The sequence below is a fragment of the Capra hircus genome, chromosome 21 (genome assembly GCF_001704415.2).
Source record: "Capra hircus breed San Clemente chromosome 21, ASM170441v1, whole genome shotgun sequence".
NCBI classification, from domain to species: Eukaryota; Metazoa; Chordata; class Mammalia; order Artiodactyla; family Bovidae; genus Capra; species Capra hircus.
The window spans coordinates 67287387-67300455 of record NC_030828.1 but is presented as its reverse complement, the minus strand read 5'-3'; positions in this window follow the sequence as shown (position 1 = coordinate 67300455).

Here is a 13069-nt window from a genome sequence, read left to right as displayed (position 1 = left end):
AGACTGCCCTGTTTGAATGAAAATGTCCTTCTCTTTCTTTGGCCGAGCAGAGATGGTTGGATTTTTGTTAGTTAAACGTGTGTTTCACACAGTTCAACTGAGCAATGCTGGTGAGCACAAGACTGGGGGGGGTCCCTGTAGGCGCATTTGGCCCCCAACCTGGGGAGTTGGTCAGGAGAGCTTCCTGGAAGAGTGGTGGTGAAGCTGCATGTAAACGCATGAGTCGAGTTAGCCAGGTGCTGGTGGCGGAAAAGGGATGCTGAGCAGGATGAGCTGTACGGATGAGGAGCAACGTGGTGGTTTAGGTAAAGGTCAAGAGGTGAGCGGTGAGACTGGAGGGGTAGGCCAGGCCCAGGCCAGGTTTGGACACAGCATGGCACTCCTGATGACAGGAATGTTAACTAGGTCAGCTGCATAAAGACCCGGAGGACCCACAGAAGGGTTTCAGCCTGGGGCAGGAGCTGAGAGAAAGGGTTTGGACGGTTCAGAACATTCCGCATTGGCCAGAGAAGTGGCTGGCGGATGAGATTTCCACCTCAACGCTTTTTTCACTGAAGGCACACATTAAATAATGAGTCAGTGAATGCCAAGAGGTAGGAAATGAAACTGACAGTACTCAACAAGATGCTTCTGGTTTTCATAAAGGCTAGAATTAAAGAAACACTTTGAAATTTTCGTAGCACTTGTGTCAAATGATATGAGTGTACTATAAAGACCTGGAAATGGGGGGCAAGGTGTACATGTGACATGCAAAATGGAGGAGGAGAAAAAAAGAAACACCACCCACTTTTCTGTCTGAAGGGCCCTCTGCAGCCTAAATTATGTACATCTAAGGATCTGTCTGGAAGAGATGGAAGGGTAAGATCTGGAAATTGTTCTTGAAATGTCTTCTGTCCTTGTTCATATTCCTATTTCCTGTCTTCATATTTTTTAATAATTTATGTGTTTATTTTTGGCTGTGCTGGGTCTTCATTGCTGCGTGGCCTTCTCTCTCGTTGCGCCAAGTGGGGACCACTCTCCAGTTGCAGTGCATGGGCTTCTCATTGCAGCGGCTTTTCTTACTGTGGAGAACAGGCTCTAGGATGCTCAGGCTTCAGGAGTTGCAGCGCGTGGGCTCAGTAGCTGTGACTCCCGGGCTCCAGGGCACAGGCTGTGTAGTTGTAGCGCACAAGTTCAGTTGTCACATGTGGGCACTTCCTGGATCAGGGATCGAACCCATGTCTCCTGCAGTGGCAGGCAGCTTCTTTACCACTGAGCCACCAGGGAAGCCCTTCCTGTCTTCATGTTAAAATAGGTTTTATCTCAGGCTCCTTGAACTGAAAAGATGTAACTAAATACACCAAGTTGTGTATGTGCGCAGATAGTGCCTGCTTTCATGTAAGATAATCTGGTCCTCCCCTTGCTGCTGTAGGCCAGAAGAGAAACTGAGCCTGAGTGAGGGGAAGTGACTTGTCTGAACTTGCACAGCTGATTAGCAGTAGAGCCAGAATGGGCCCTGATTTCAGAAGCCCCAGACTTGTGTCCTTGTCCACAGCTACTATGGGCACGTGGTGGGATAATCGGTTTAGCACCCACTCCATCCCAGCACCAGAAAGAAAGAGCAACTGGATCAGTCCTGAAACTGCCCTCCTCCAGACTTCTTATGCCAGAAAAAATAAGCCCCTGTTTGTTTAAGCCAGGAGAGTTTAGGCTGGCTGTTACTTGCAGCTCAGTGCATTCCTAACCAATACTATCATGTCAAGTGGTCAGATCTTCTGATCCCCACGCCTGTGTACTCTGCACCACACCTAGTTCGGACAGAGGTGGAAAGACCTGCTTCTGCCTGCCCATCACACCACAGCACTCACAAGCACAATTCTGATGTGAGAGGGTGTGGGAACTGCTGGGATCCAGGATCCATTCCTCAGCATGTGTGAGCAAGCGTGTTGTTGTCATTGCTGTGTAACTGATAAGGAACAGAATGCTGAGTGCTTACAATAAATAAAGTCAAGAAGAGAAGGAGTTCCGTGGTGGCTCAGCGGTAAAGAATCTGCCTGACAATGTAGGAGACACAGGTTTGATCCCTGATTCGGGAAGATTCCACATGCTGCGAAGCAACTAAGCCCATGTCCCACAACTATTGAACCTCTGCTCCAGAGCCTGAGAGCTGCAACTACTGAAGCCTGCATGCCTGGAGCCTGTGCGCCACAACAAGAAAAGCCACCACAATGAGAAGCCTGCGCACCGCAACTAGAGTAGCCCCAGCTTGCTGCCACTAGAGAAAAACCCCTGCAGCAACCAACCCAGAACAGCCAAAAATGAATAAATAAATGTGTAAATAAAATAATAAAGCAAATAAAAGTAATTCTATATTTTATTTTACAAAGTAAGAATAAAGTAAAAGTGAATAAATAAAATTATCTTTTTAAATATTCGGTTTCTTTTTTAAAAAAGAATTGTGATGATTGTGGGACATCTGGGGTCATCATGCCTGGAGGCAGGGACAGGTGTGTTCTCAACTGGGTCACAGGTGCTTAGAGGCCACCACCCAGGGAAATACAAAGTTGGTTCCAGACTCCGCCCTCCTTAACATCCATAGGCAGAGGGTAGAGAAGGGGTCAGAGCAGACATGCTACTAGCTTTTTAATTCACTGCTCTGATGATAAATTCCTTCTTCACCCCCATGAAGACACTGTTGTCCTCTGCAAGGGCCAGCAGACAGCTTAGGGATTCTCGTGTCCTGGCCATTGTGCCAGGATGACTTCCAGACTACCTGGATCTTCCCTCTTGTTATGAAGCCCTGTCATGTTACTTCTTGCATGGGACCTTCTCACACTAGCTCCCAGGGAGCCGAATCCTTGATTTTTGCTGTCCGGGTACATGCTCCTGCTGCTGCTGAGTCGCTTCAGTCGTGTCCGACTCTGTGCGACCCCATAGACGGCCTCCTACCAGGCTCCTCTGTCCCTGGGATTCTCCAGGCCAGAGTACTGGAGTGGGGCGCCATTGCCTTCTCCATCTGGGTACACAGGACATTCACTGAGCTCCAGCTGTATTGGCAGTGCGCCAGGCGCCTATGCTAAGACCACTAACTGCACCAGCCTGCTGAGGGGGGTGACAGCCGGGCTCAGAGAGAGGCTGTAAGTTGTCCAGCGTTGCTACAGTCCAGAGAAGAGCCGTGATCGGACTCCGGAGTGGTGATTGGTCCCTTTTGTTCTGAGTAAGCGGAAGGCATTCTCGTCGCGTTGTTTACCTCCGTGGAGGGCTCAGTTAGAAACCCAACATAGATCTGTCGAGGGTTTTCCTCCTTTCTGTCTTCCACAGTACTGTATCTTTTCAGGATCACTGTGGATGGACTGCTTCTGAGATAGATCATTGACTTCGCAGCCTTCCTAAACACACTATTCTGAAATTTCCAGCTTTTATCAAGGACTCACAGTCCCACTGGCAATTCCCGTGAAGCACTGCAATATTGGGGTGATCTTGGGGGATATGAAGATAGAAAGGGCCACTTCCCCCGTAATTGCTGGCCCCAGGCTTCGAAATGTTCTAGTCTCTCATCTGCTGGAGATCACAGATCTAAATCCAGTCCAGGGGTGCATGTGTATGACCTTCTGCTGGGTGTCCTTGCTACATCCCGACAGTGTGGCTCTCTGTCCTCTCAGCTCTGAGCTGGGAAAACCCACTGTTTAGAACTGTATCCAAAGGTCTATGGAGAGGGTTTCCCTGGTGATTCAGCGGTTAAGAATCTGCCTGACAATACAGGGGACAGGGGTTCCGTTCCTGGTCCAGGAAGATCCCACATGCTTCGGGGCAACTAATCCCATGCACCACAACTCCACGACAACTGAACCCACACACCTAGAGCCTGCATACCGCAACAGGAGCAGTCCCTACTTGCCACATCTACCCACACGCAGCCAAACAAAATTAAAAAGGAAAAGGTCTGTGGAGACAACAGAGGCAGCAGAAAAGCAAGGGCTCTGGAGTCTCAACCCTGGATGTGAACCCTGGCTGTGGCCCTGAATGCTGGGTGACCTCAAGCAAATTGCTTCATGTCTTTGGGGCTCAATTTTTTAAATCAGTCAAATGGGAATAGTAGAACCTTCTACCCGTGGTTGCTGTGGGGATCCTTGGAGATAATGCCCAGAGAACAGCCAGCATGTATGTGTGGAATTCACCTCCCACCAGAGAGGGGACCCACCTTCCCGGGCAGCTGCACTTCTCTGTTCTCCCCTGGATGAGCACTGGACTTGGAGGCTGGAGACATAGGTCAAGGCTTTACCAGGCCACGGGTGGCTGGGGGTCGGGGGTCTCTCCTCCCATTCAATTTCACCCAGCTCACATGTTGTTGAGCTCATTATAGGAGGCAATGGGTACAAATGTGCTTGGCAAGGGGCCTTGCAATACAAAACTTGTTCGTGCTCATATTTATTGTCTCTATTTTGCAGACAGGTACATGGAAACTCAGGAAGGGCAGGAGGCTCACTCAAGTTGCTCTAGGCAGAAAGTAATGCCATCATATTCCACTTCGGTGGCCCTGACATCCTGCTGCCTGAAAAAACAGACAGACAACAAAAGGATGAGGGAGATAAAGGATGAGCAGGTAAATAAAACCCGCTCTCTCCTGGAGCTTCCTATCTGCCCATTCCTTTGGGGTTGCTCTATTAAAGCAAGCAACCCCAGGACTTCCCTGGTGGTCCAGTGGGTAAGAATCCGCCTTCCAATGCAGGGGATGCAGATTCGATCCCTGATCGGGAAATGAAGATCCCACGTGCCGGGGCAACTAAGCCTGTGTGTCATAACTGGGGAGCCCACGCTGCTGTGGGCCGAATGAAGGGTCCTGCGTGCCCCAACTGGGACTTGATGCAGCCAAATAAATAAATGCATGAATAAATAATATTTAAAAAGTAAGCACCCAAGAAATACGGATCACCCAAATACAAATCATAACTTTTAAGTGTAAGCTGTGTCTGAGCAAAGATTTCTACTGTTTCCTACCTAACCGTGGAGCCCCTGAACCCCCACAAACGCCGTGTTAGCCCTTCACGGGGGCCCTCTACCCTTCCCTCTGCTCTTTCCTCTCTTCCTCTCTTCCACAATGTTAGTTGAGCACCTGTTTTGTACGAAGCAGTGGTTTAAGCAATGACCTTGAACAGAAAAGTTTAAAGTCTTCAATGTCATTTACAAGATGTGTAAAAGAACTCATGAATAATATAATTTCAGGACATAGAATAACTAAAAATCTGAATCGGGGTAAAGTGGTAGAAACTAGCTCTTTTGGGGTTTTGTTTGTTTTGTTTGGGCCATGCCTGTCAAGCAGCATGTGGGACCGAACCTGTGCCCTCTGCGGTGGAAGCACAGCGTCCCAACCACTGGACACCTGGGAAGTCCCTCCCTCTTTTTTGTTTTGGCTGCGCCAGGTCCCACTTTGGTAACATGCAGGATCTTTACTGGGATATGGGGGAATCTAGCTCCCTGACCAGGCTCCCTACACTGGGAGTGCAGTCTTAGCTACTGGACCACCAGGGAAGTCCCTGGGGCCCCTGAATTTAAGCAGCGAGAAAATGAAAATGAATGGCTGACTTGTCCATCCACTCAGAGGAAGGAGCCTGAGTTTGCTCGTGTGGTTAATCCCTCAGCGGACCAGGAGGAAGCAGAAGCCAGGGACCCACCAGGGACAGAGGCGCTGGAGAGGTGGCAGCTCTTCTACCTCTGACCTCCCAGGGGATGCTTGGGGCCTGCCAGGCCTGGGCTCCCTCTGGTGCAAGAAGGGGCATCAGCTGGGTCTGGATAAGCCCCAGCAGGCCATGCCCACCGAGCAGGGCAGTGAGCTCCCTGGGGACAAGCATGGCGTGCCTACATCGTCTCCGCGCTGCCCTGGGGTCTCCACATGTCAATTCCCTGTGGGCACTGTAACAGCTGACCATAGATGATGGATTAAAATGACGTACATTTATTCTTTCACAGTTCTGGAGGCCAGAAGACCCAAATCGAGGTGTTGGCGGGCTACACTCTTTCGGGGGCTCTGGGAAGCATCTGTTCCTGGCCTCTCCCAGCTTCTGGTGGCTGTTGGTCTTCCTTGCCCTGTGGCTGTGTCAGTTCAGTCTCAGTAACACTGGCATCTCTTCTGTGCATCTAATGTCCCATGGCCTTGTCCCAGCTGAGGCCATGCTGAACTGGGCAGCTCCCAGTCTGTCCACCGCTGACTGCAGGTACCTGAGCAGATGGACCTGGCTGAGATCAACCAGACCCACCCGGATCAGCAGAGGCACTCAGCTTACCTGAACACTCTTTTTTTGTTTGTTTGTTTACCTGAACACTCTTGAGCTAAATTAATACTTACTATTAAAGAAAAAAAAAAAAGGATACTGTGATGGCATTTAGGGCCTACTTGAATAAGCCAGGATAATCAATTTCCCCAATCTCCCCATCTCACACTCCTTAACAGAATCCCATCCGCAAGACCTTTGGCACACAAGGTAACACCTGTAGGCTCCAGTTTGGCACACGAGGTAACACCCGTAGACTCCAGTTTGGCGCACGAGGTAACACCCGTAGGCTCCAGATATCAGACCCGGCATTTTGACGGTCATTACTCATTTACTATACTTGAGTTTAGTGGAACTAACTAACTTGCTCAAGGTCACCAATCTGAAGTGACAAAATGACCGAGAGAGTGTTAAAATGTGCGGATAGTTACTTTATGTTGACTATTTTTGTGGTTTTGAAAGTAAGGAAGGCAATTCTTTACTTGCTGCTAATGGATTTAACTTTGTCTTGAAGTCAGTGCACGAGGGTGTCATAAACGGTCCACTGACCTCCTCTCTGTCCCTCACTGTGGATTCGGTGTCAGGAGCGGACAGAGCTCCGCCCACCTTGCACCTGGTTGGCTGAGTAGCCCTGCCTAAGACCCTTCCTCCATCCCTCACTTCTGTTTCCCTAATCTGCTGGTCGACTCGATTCTGATGGTTCATCATGCTGCTGCTGCTGCCAAGTCGCTTCAGTCGTGTCCGACTCTGTGCGACCCCATAGACAGCAGCCCACCAGGCTCCCCCGTCCCTGGGATTCTCCAGGCAAGAACACTGGAGTGGGTTGCCATTTCCTTCTCCAATGCATGAAAGTCAAAAATGAAAGTGAAGACGCTCAGTAGTGTTCGACTCTCAGCGACCCCATGGACTGCAGCCCACCAGGCTCCTCCGTCCATGGGATTTTCCAGGCAAGAGTGCTGGAGTGGGTTGCCCTTGCCTTCTCTGGATGGCTCATCATATTCCCCAGCAAATGTCAGCTGGGAAAGCAGTTGTCACAGCTGCATTTGGAAAATGTTTGCTGTCAGTACGATTTCCAGGTCAACGACAAGGGCAGGACTGGAGGAATGAAACCTTCAGAAGTCTAGCATTTTATCTTGATAAATCCCTGACTTCGCATGGACAGCTCAGGAGCTGGGCATGGTGAGGCAGCTTGGAGCCAGCCAAATTGTTAGAACAAAATTCTCTTCCGGCGGGTGTGACCTCAGACATGAGCTGTCCAGGGCTGGCCTTCTGAGTCAGCCCCGAGTCCTACCTACACGCCCTCTCTGTGGGGCCTTCAGACTCAAAGCCTCCTTTCACAAGGAGGGCAGGAGCTTGGATGACTTGGAGTGTGTAATGTGTCCAAGCTCAGATGAATAATAGATGTGCTTGAATATTAATAAGTAGGACTGGTTTCTTAGTCAGGGAAACCCCAAAGAGATTCTGTTAAACGCTTGAATCTAGACCTACGGCAGGCAAACAAACATAGGGACAGCAACCAAGCACCAAACTCCCCAAAACACCCCTAAAACCAGAAACCGACACAAACTCGCATACACAGGGAAAATGTATAGGTCAGAGAAATCAAGAGAAAACAGTAGAATTGAATGATGATGAAAAGTTTACACATCAAAACCTGTGGGATACAATGCAAGAGGCATTTAGAGAGAAAACTATAGCCTTATATGGTTCAGTAAAAAAATCAGAGCTAAAAATTAATGAGCCATGTGCTGATACTATGTAGTTAGAAAAAGAACCCAGTATACCCAAAGGAAGTAAAAAGATAATGAAAAGCAGCAATTACTAAAATAGGGAACAAAGATAAAATGAGATCAACAAAACCAAGAAATAGTTCTTTAAAAACAACTAGGAAAAAAGGCAAAATTCTACCCTTGCCTTGTTGCTGCTGCTGCTGCTAAGTCACTTCAGTCGTGTCTGACTCTGTGCAACTCCATAGACTGCAGCCCACCAATTCCAGGCTTCCCCACCCGTGGCAAGAGCACTGGAATGGGGTGCCATCGCCTTCTCCGCTACCCTGGTTAGCCAAGAATAAAGAAGAGAAAGGATAAACAGCACATATGAAAAGATAGAGGAGGATGGGCCACAGGTGTTGCATACATTAAAAAATTAAGGGACTAGTATCAACAAACTGTGTCAATAATTTTTAAAATTTACTTTAAAAAAGTTTTGGCTGAGCTGGGTCTTTGTTGCTGTGGATGGGCTTTCTCTAGCTGTAGGGGCGCGGGGGCTTCTCTCTAGTTGTGGTGTGGGGCTTCTCATTGTGGTGGCTTCTCCTGTGGCAGAGCACAGGCTCTAGGGTTCGGGTGCTATAGTTGTGGTGCACAGGCTTAGTTGCACCAGGGCATGTGGGATCTTAGTTCTCGGACCAGGGATTGAACCTGTGTCCCCTATATTGGCAGGTGGACTCTTAACCACTGGACCACTAGGGAAGTCCCTGTGTCAATGATTTTAAAGCTTCAGGTCAGGTCAGGTCAGTCGCTCAGTTGTGTCCGATTCTTTGTGACCACATGAACCACAGCACGCCAGGCCTCCCTGTCCATCACCAACTCCCTGAGTTCACTCAGACTCGCGTCCATCAAGTCAGTGATGCCATCCAGCCATCTCATCCTCAGCCGTCCCCTCCTCCTGCCCCCAATCCCTCCCAGCATCAGAGTCTTTTCCAATGAGTCAACTCTTAGCATGAGGTGGCCAAAATACTGGAGTTTCAGCTTTAGCATCATTCCTTCCAAAGAACACCCAGGACTGAACTCCTTTAGAATGGACTGGTTGGATCTCCTTGCAGTCCAAGGAACTCTCAAGAGTCTTCTCCAACACCACAATTCAAAGGCATCAATTCTTCGGCGCTCAGCTTTCTTCACAGTCCAACTCTCACATCCATACATGACTACTGGAAAAACCATAGCCTTGACTAGACAGAGCTTTGTTGGCAAAGTAATGTCTCTGCTTTTCAATATGCTATCTAGGTTGGTCGTAACTTTCCTTCCAAGGAGTAAGCGTCTTTTAATTTCATGGCTGCAGTCACCATCTGCAGTGATTTTGGAGGCCCCCAAAATTAAGTCTGACACAGTTTCCACTGTTTCCCCATCTATTTCCCATGAAGTGATGGGACCAGATGCCATGATCTTCGTTTTCTGAATGTTGAGCTTTAAGCCAACTTTTTCACTCTCCTTTTTCACTTTCATCAAGAAGCTTTTTAGTTCCTCTTCACTTTCTGCCATAAGGGTGGTGTCATCTGCATATCTGAGGTTATTAATATTTCTCCCAGCAGTCTTGATCCCAGCTTGTACGTCTTCCAGCCCAGAGTTTCTCATGATGCACTCTGCATATGTTAAATAAGCTGGGTGACAATATACAGCATTGACATACTCCTTTTCCTATTTGGAACCAGTCTGTTCCTTGTCCAGTTTTAACTGTTGTTTCCTGACCTGCATATAGGTTTCTCAAGAGGCGGGTCAGGTGGTCTGGTATTCTCATCTCTTGAAGAATTTTCTAGTTTATTGTGATTCACACAGTCAAAGGTTTTGACATAGTCAATAAAGCAGAAATAGATGTTTTTCTGGAACTCTCTTGATTTTTCCATGATCCAGCAGATGTTGGCAATTTGATCTCTGGTTCCTCTGCCTTTTCTAAATCCAGCTTGAACATCAGGAAGTTCATGGTTCACATATTGCTGAAGCCTGGCTTGGAGAATTTTGAGCATTACTTTACTAGCATGTGAGATGAGTGCAATTGTGCAGTAGTTTAGCATTCTTTGGCACTGCCTTTCTTTGGGATTGGAATGAAAAGTGACCTTTTCCAGTCCTGTGGCCACTGCTGAGTTTTCCAAATTTGCTGGCATATTGAGTGCAGCACTTTCACAGCATCATCTTTCAGGATTTGAAATAGCTCAACTGGAATTCCATCACCTCCACTAGCTTTGTTCATAGCGATGCTTTCTAAGGCCCACTTGACTTCACATTCCAGGATGTCTGGCTCTAGATGAGTGATCACACCATCGTGGTTATCTGGGTCGTGAAGATCTTTTTCGTACAGTTCTTCTGTGTATTCTTGCCACCTCTTCTTATTATCTTCTGCTTCTGTTAGGTCCATACCATTTCTGTCCTTTATGGAGCCCATCTTTGCATGAAATGTTCCCTTGGTATTTCTAATTTTCTTGAAGAGATCTCCAGTCTTTCCTGTTCTGTTGCTTTCCTCTATTTCTTTGCATTGATCGCTGAGGAAGGCTTTCTTATCTCTTCTTGCTATTCTTTGGAACTCTGCATTCAGATGCTTATATCTTTCCTTTTCTCCTTGGCTTTTCGCTTCTCTTCTTTTCACAGCTGTTTGTAAGGCCTCCCCAGACAGCCATTTTGCTTTTTTGCATTTCTTTTCCATGGGGATGGTCTTGATCCCTGTCTCCTGTACAATGTCACAAACCTCAGTCCTTAGTTTATCAGGCACTCTATCTATCAGATCTAGACCTTTAAATCTATTTCTCACTTCCATTGTATAATCATAAGAGATTTGATTGAGGTCATACCTGAATGGTGTAGCGGTTTTCCCCACTTTCTTCAATTTAAGTCTGAATTTGGCAGTAAGGAGTTCATTTTAAAGCTTATACGGAAGCGATTAATTGTTAGAAAACTGATACATAATAACTACTGAAGAAGAAATAGAAAATGAATAGCTCTATAACTATGAAAGAAATCAAAGCAAGCCCAAAATGTTTTACAGGCAAATTGCACCAAATGATCAAAAGAACACATAATTTCAGTTTCATACAAATTCTTTCAGATGAGAAGAGGAAAGAGTAAAGATCCATGATCGAAGCAAGAATCTCAAGAAGCTTTAAAAGGAACAGTGAACTAAACCCAAGGAAAGTAGAGGAAGGAAATAACAGAGGAGAAAACAAACAAAAGGAAGAATGAACAAAGCTGCAAGTGTCAGCTCTGGTGAGACTGATCACAGCTAAAGAGGGTAGCACAGATAAGAACACCAAGAGTGAAAAAAGGCATTATTAGGCCTTTGGCTAAGATCAAGTGGTGGCTCGGACGGAAAGCGTCTGTCTACAATGTGGGAGACCTGGGTTCGATCCCTGGGTCAGGAAGTTCCCTGGAGAAGGAAACGGCAACCCACTCCAGTACTCTTGCCTAGAAAATACCATGGACGGAGGAGCCTGGTGTTCATGGGGTCGCAAAGAGTTGGACACGACTGGGCGACTTCACTTTCTTTTTTTTTTCTTAGACCTCCTTCAAACATTAAAATGCCAATAAGAGGGTACTATGAACAATTTTATAGCAATACATTTACAAATTAGACACTATGGACAAATTTCTAGAAAAACACACCTTACCAAATTGGCATGAGAATAAGTGGAAAATCTAAATAGCCTCATAACCAGCAAAGAAGTTATGCTTGCAAGTCAAAACCTTCCTTCCCACAAGGAAAATTTCAGGCTCAAATGACTTAACTAGCTGGTCCTGCCAAACTTCTGTTTGGCTGCACTGTGCTGCTTGTGGGGTCTTAGTTCCCCAACCAGGGATTGAACACGGGCCCTCGGCAGTAAGAGTGTGGAGTCCTAACCACTGGACTGCCAGGAACCCCTCTCCGACCTTTTGAAAAGAAGTAACATGAATCTCACGCAAACTCTTCCAGAGAAAAGAGAGGATATGACATAGCAGAAATTAATGCAACCTTGTAAATCAACTGTACTTGAATAAAATAAATTTTATTTTTAAAAAAGAGGAGACATCCAAGCTTTGTTTCTGTCCTTCTCTGCGTGTGTCTCTCTCTCAAAACTCCCTGTCTCGGGACGTCCCTGGCAGTCCAGGGGTTAAGACGGCACTTCCATTGCAGGGGGTGCAAATTTGATCCACGGTTGGGGAACTAAGGTCCCACACGCCACGGGGCATGGCCAAAACAAGCAAGCAAACAGACGACAGCAGCAGCAACAATAAAAACTGCCTGTCTCTTTCTTATAAGATTACACGTGATGGCATTGTACTGTCTACTCAAGTAACGCAGGATAAACTTTCCCTCTCAAGGTCCTTAAGTTAATCACATCTTTCGCCACATAAAGTGGCGTTTCCAGGCTGCAGGGGTTTGACATGCCTTTCTTTTGAGATGCCATTTTCCAACCTAGCACACCATCCTAGTGGGAGTGAAGCTGTATCTTATTGCGGTTTTGATTTGAATTTTCTTGATGGCTAAGGGTGCTGAGCATCTTTTTCATGGGTTTATTAGCCACCTGTACATTTTCTTCAGAGAAAGATCCTTTGCTCAATTTTTAAGCGGTATATTTGTCTTTATAATTTATAAACTGGGTTATTGAAGTTGATTTGAGTTCTTTATATAGCAGTGACATCAAGGGAGACGATGGAGCAGGAAGCGCCAGGGCTCTGCCTCACCACCGAGACAACAATTGCACTGGCAGAATCTGCCTGATGCGACTATTTTGGAACTTTGGAGTCGGCTGGAAGGCTTTCAGTTTCCAGGGAAAGCTTAGATGACAAACTCTGGTTAATTCCAGGCAATTTATCTCTTAGCATGAGCAGTAGCGGGTACCCATTTCCCAGTCCCCTCAGCCCATGCCCGTGTAACGCTGGAGTGGTTTCCAGGAGCCAGGGTAGGGAAGTGACAAGGACCCTGCTCTCTGAGTGCCAGGCATCTGTGTGCTGACTGGTTGCTTCTTCTGACCACAAACGTGCAGATAGAGAGGTGGGCAGTCGTCACTGCAGCTCACACCCACTGGCCGAGGTGGCTTCCAGAGACTCTAAAGAGATAATCTGCTGTCCCCAATCTCC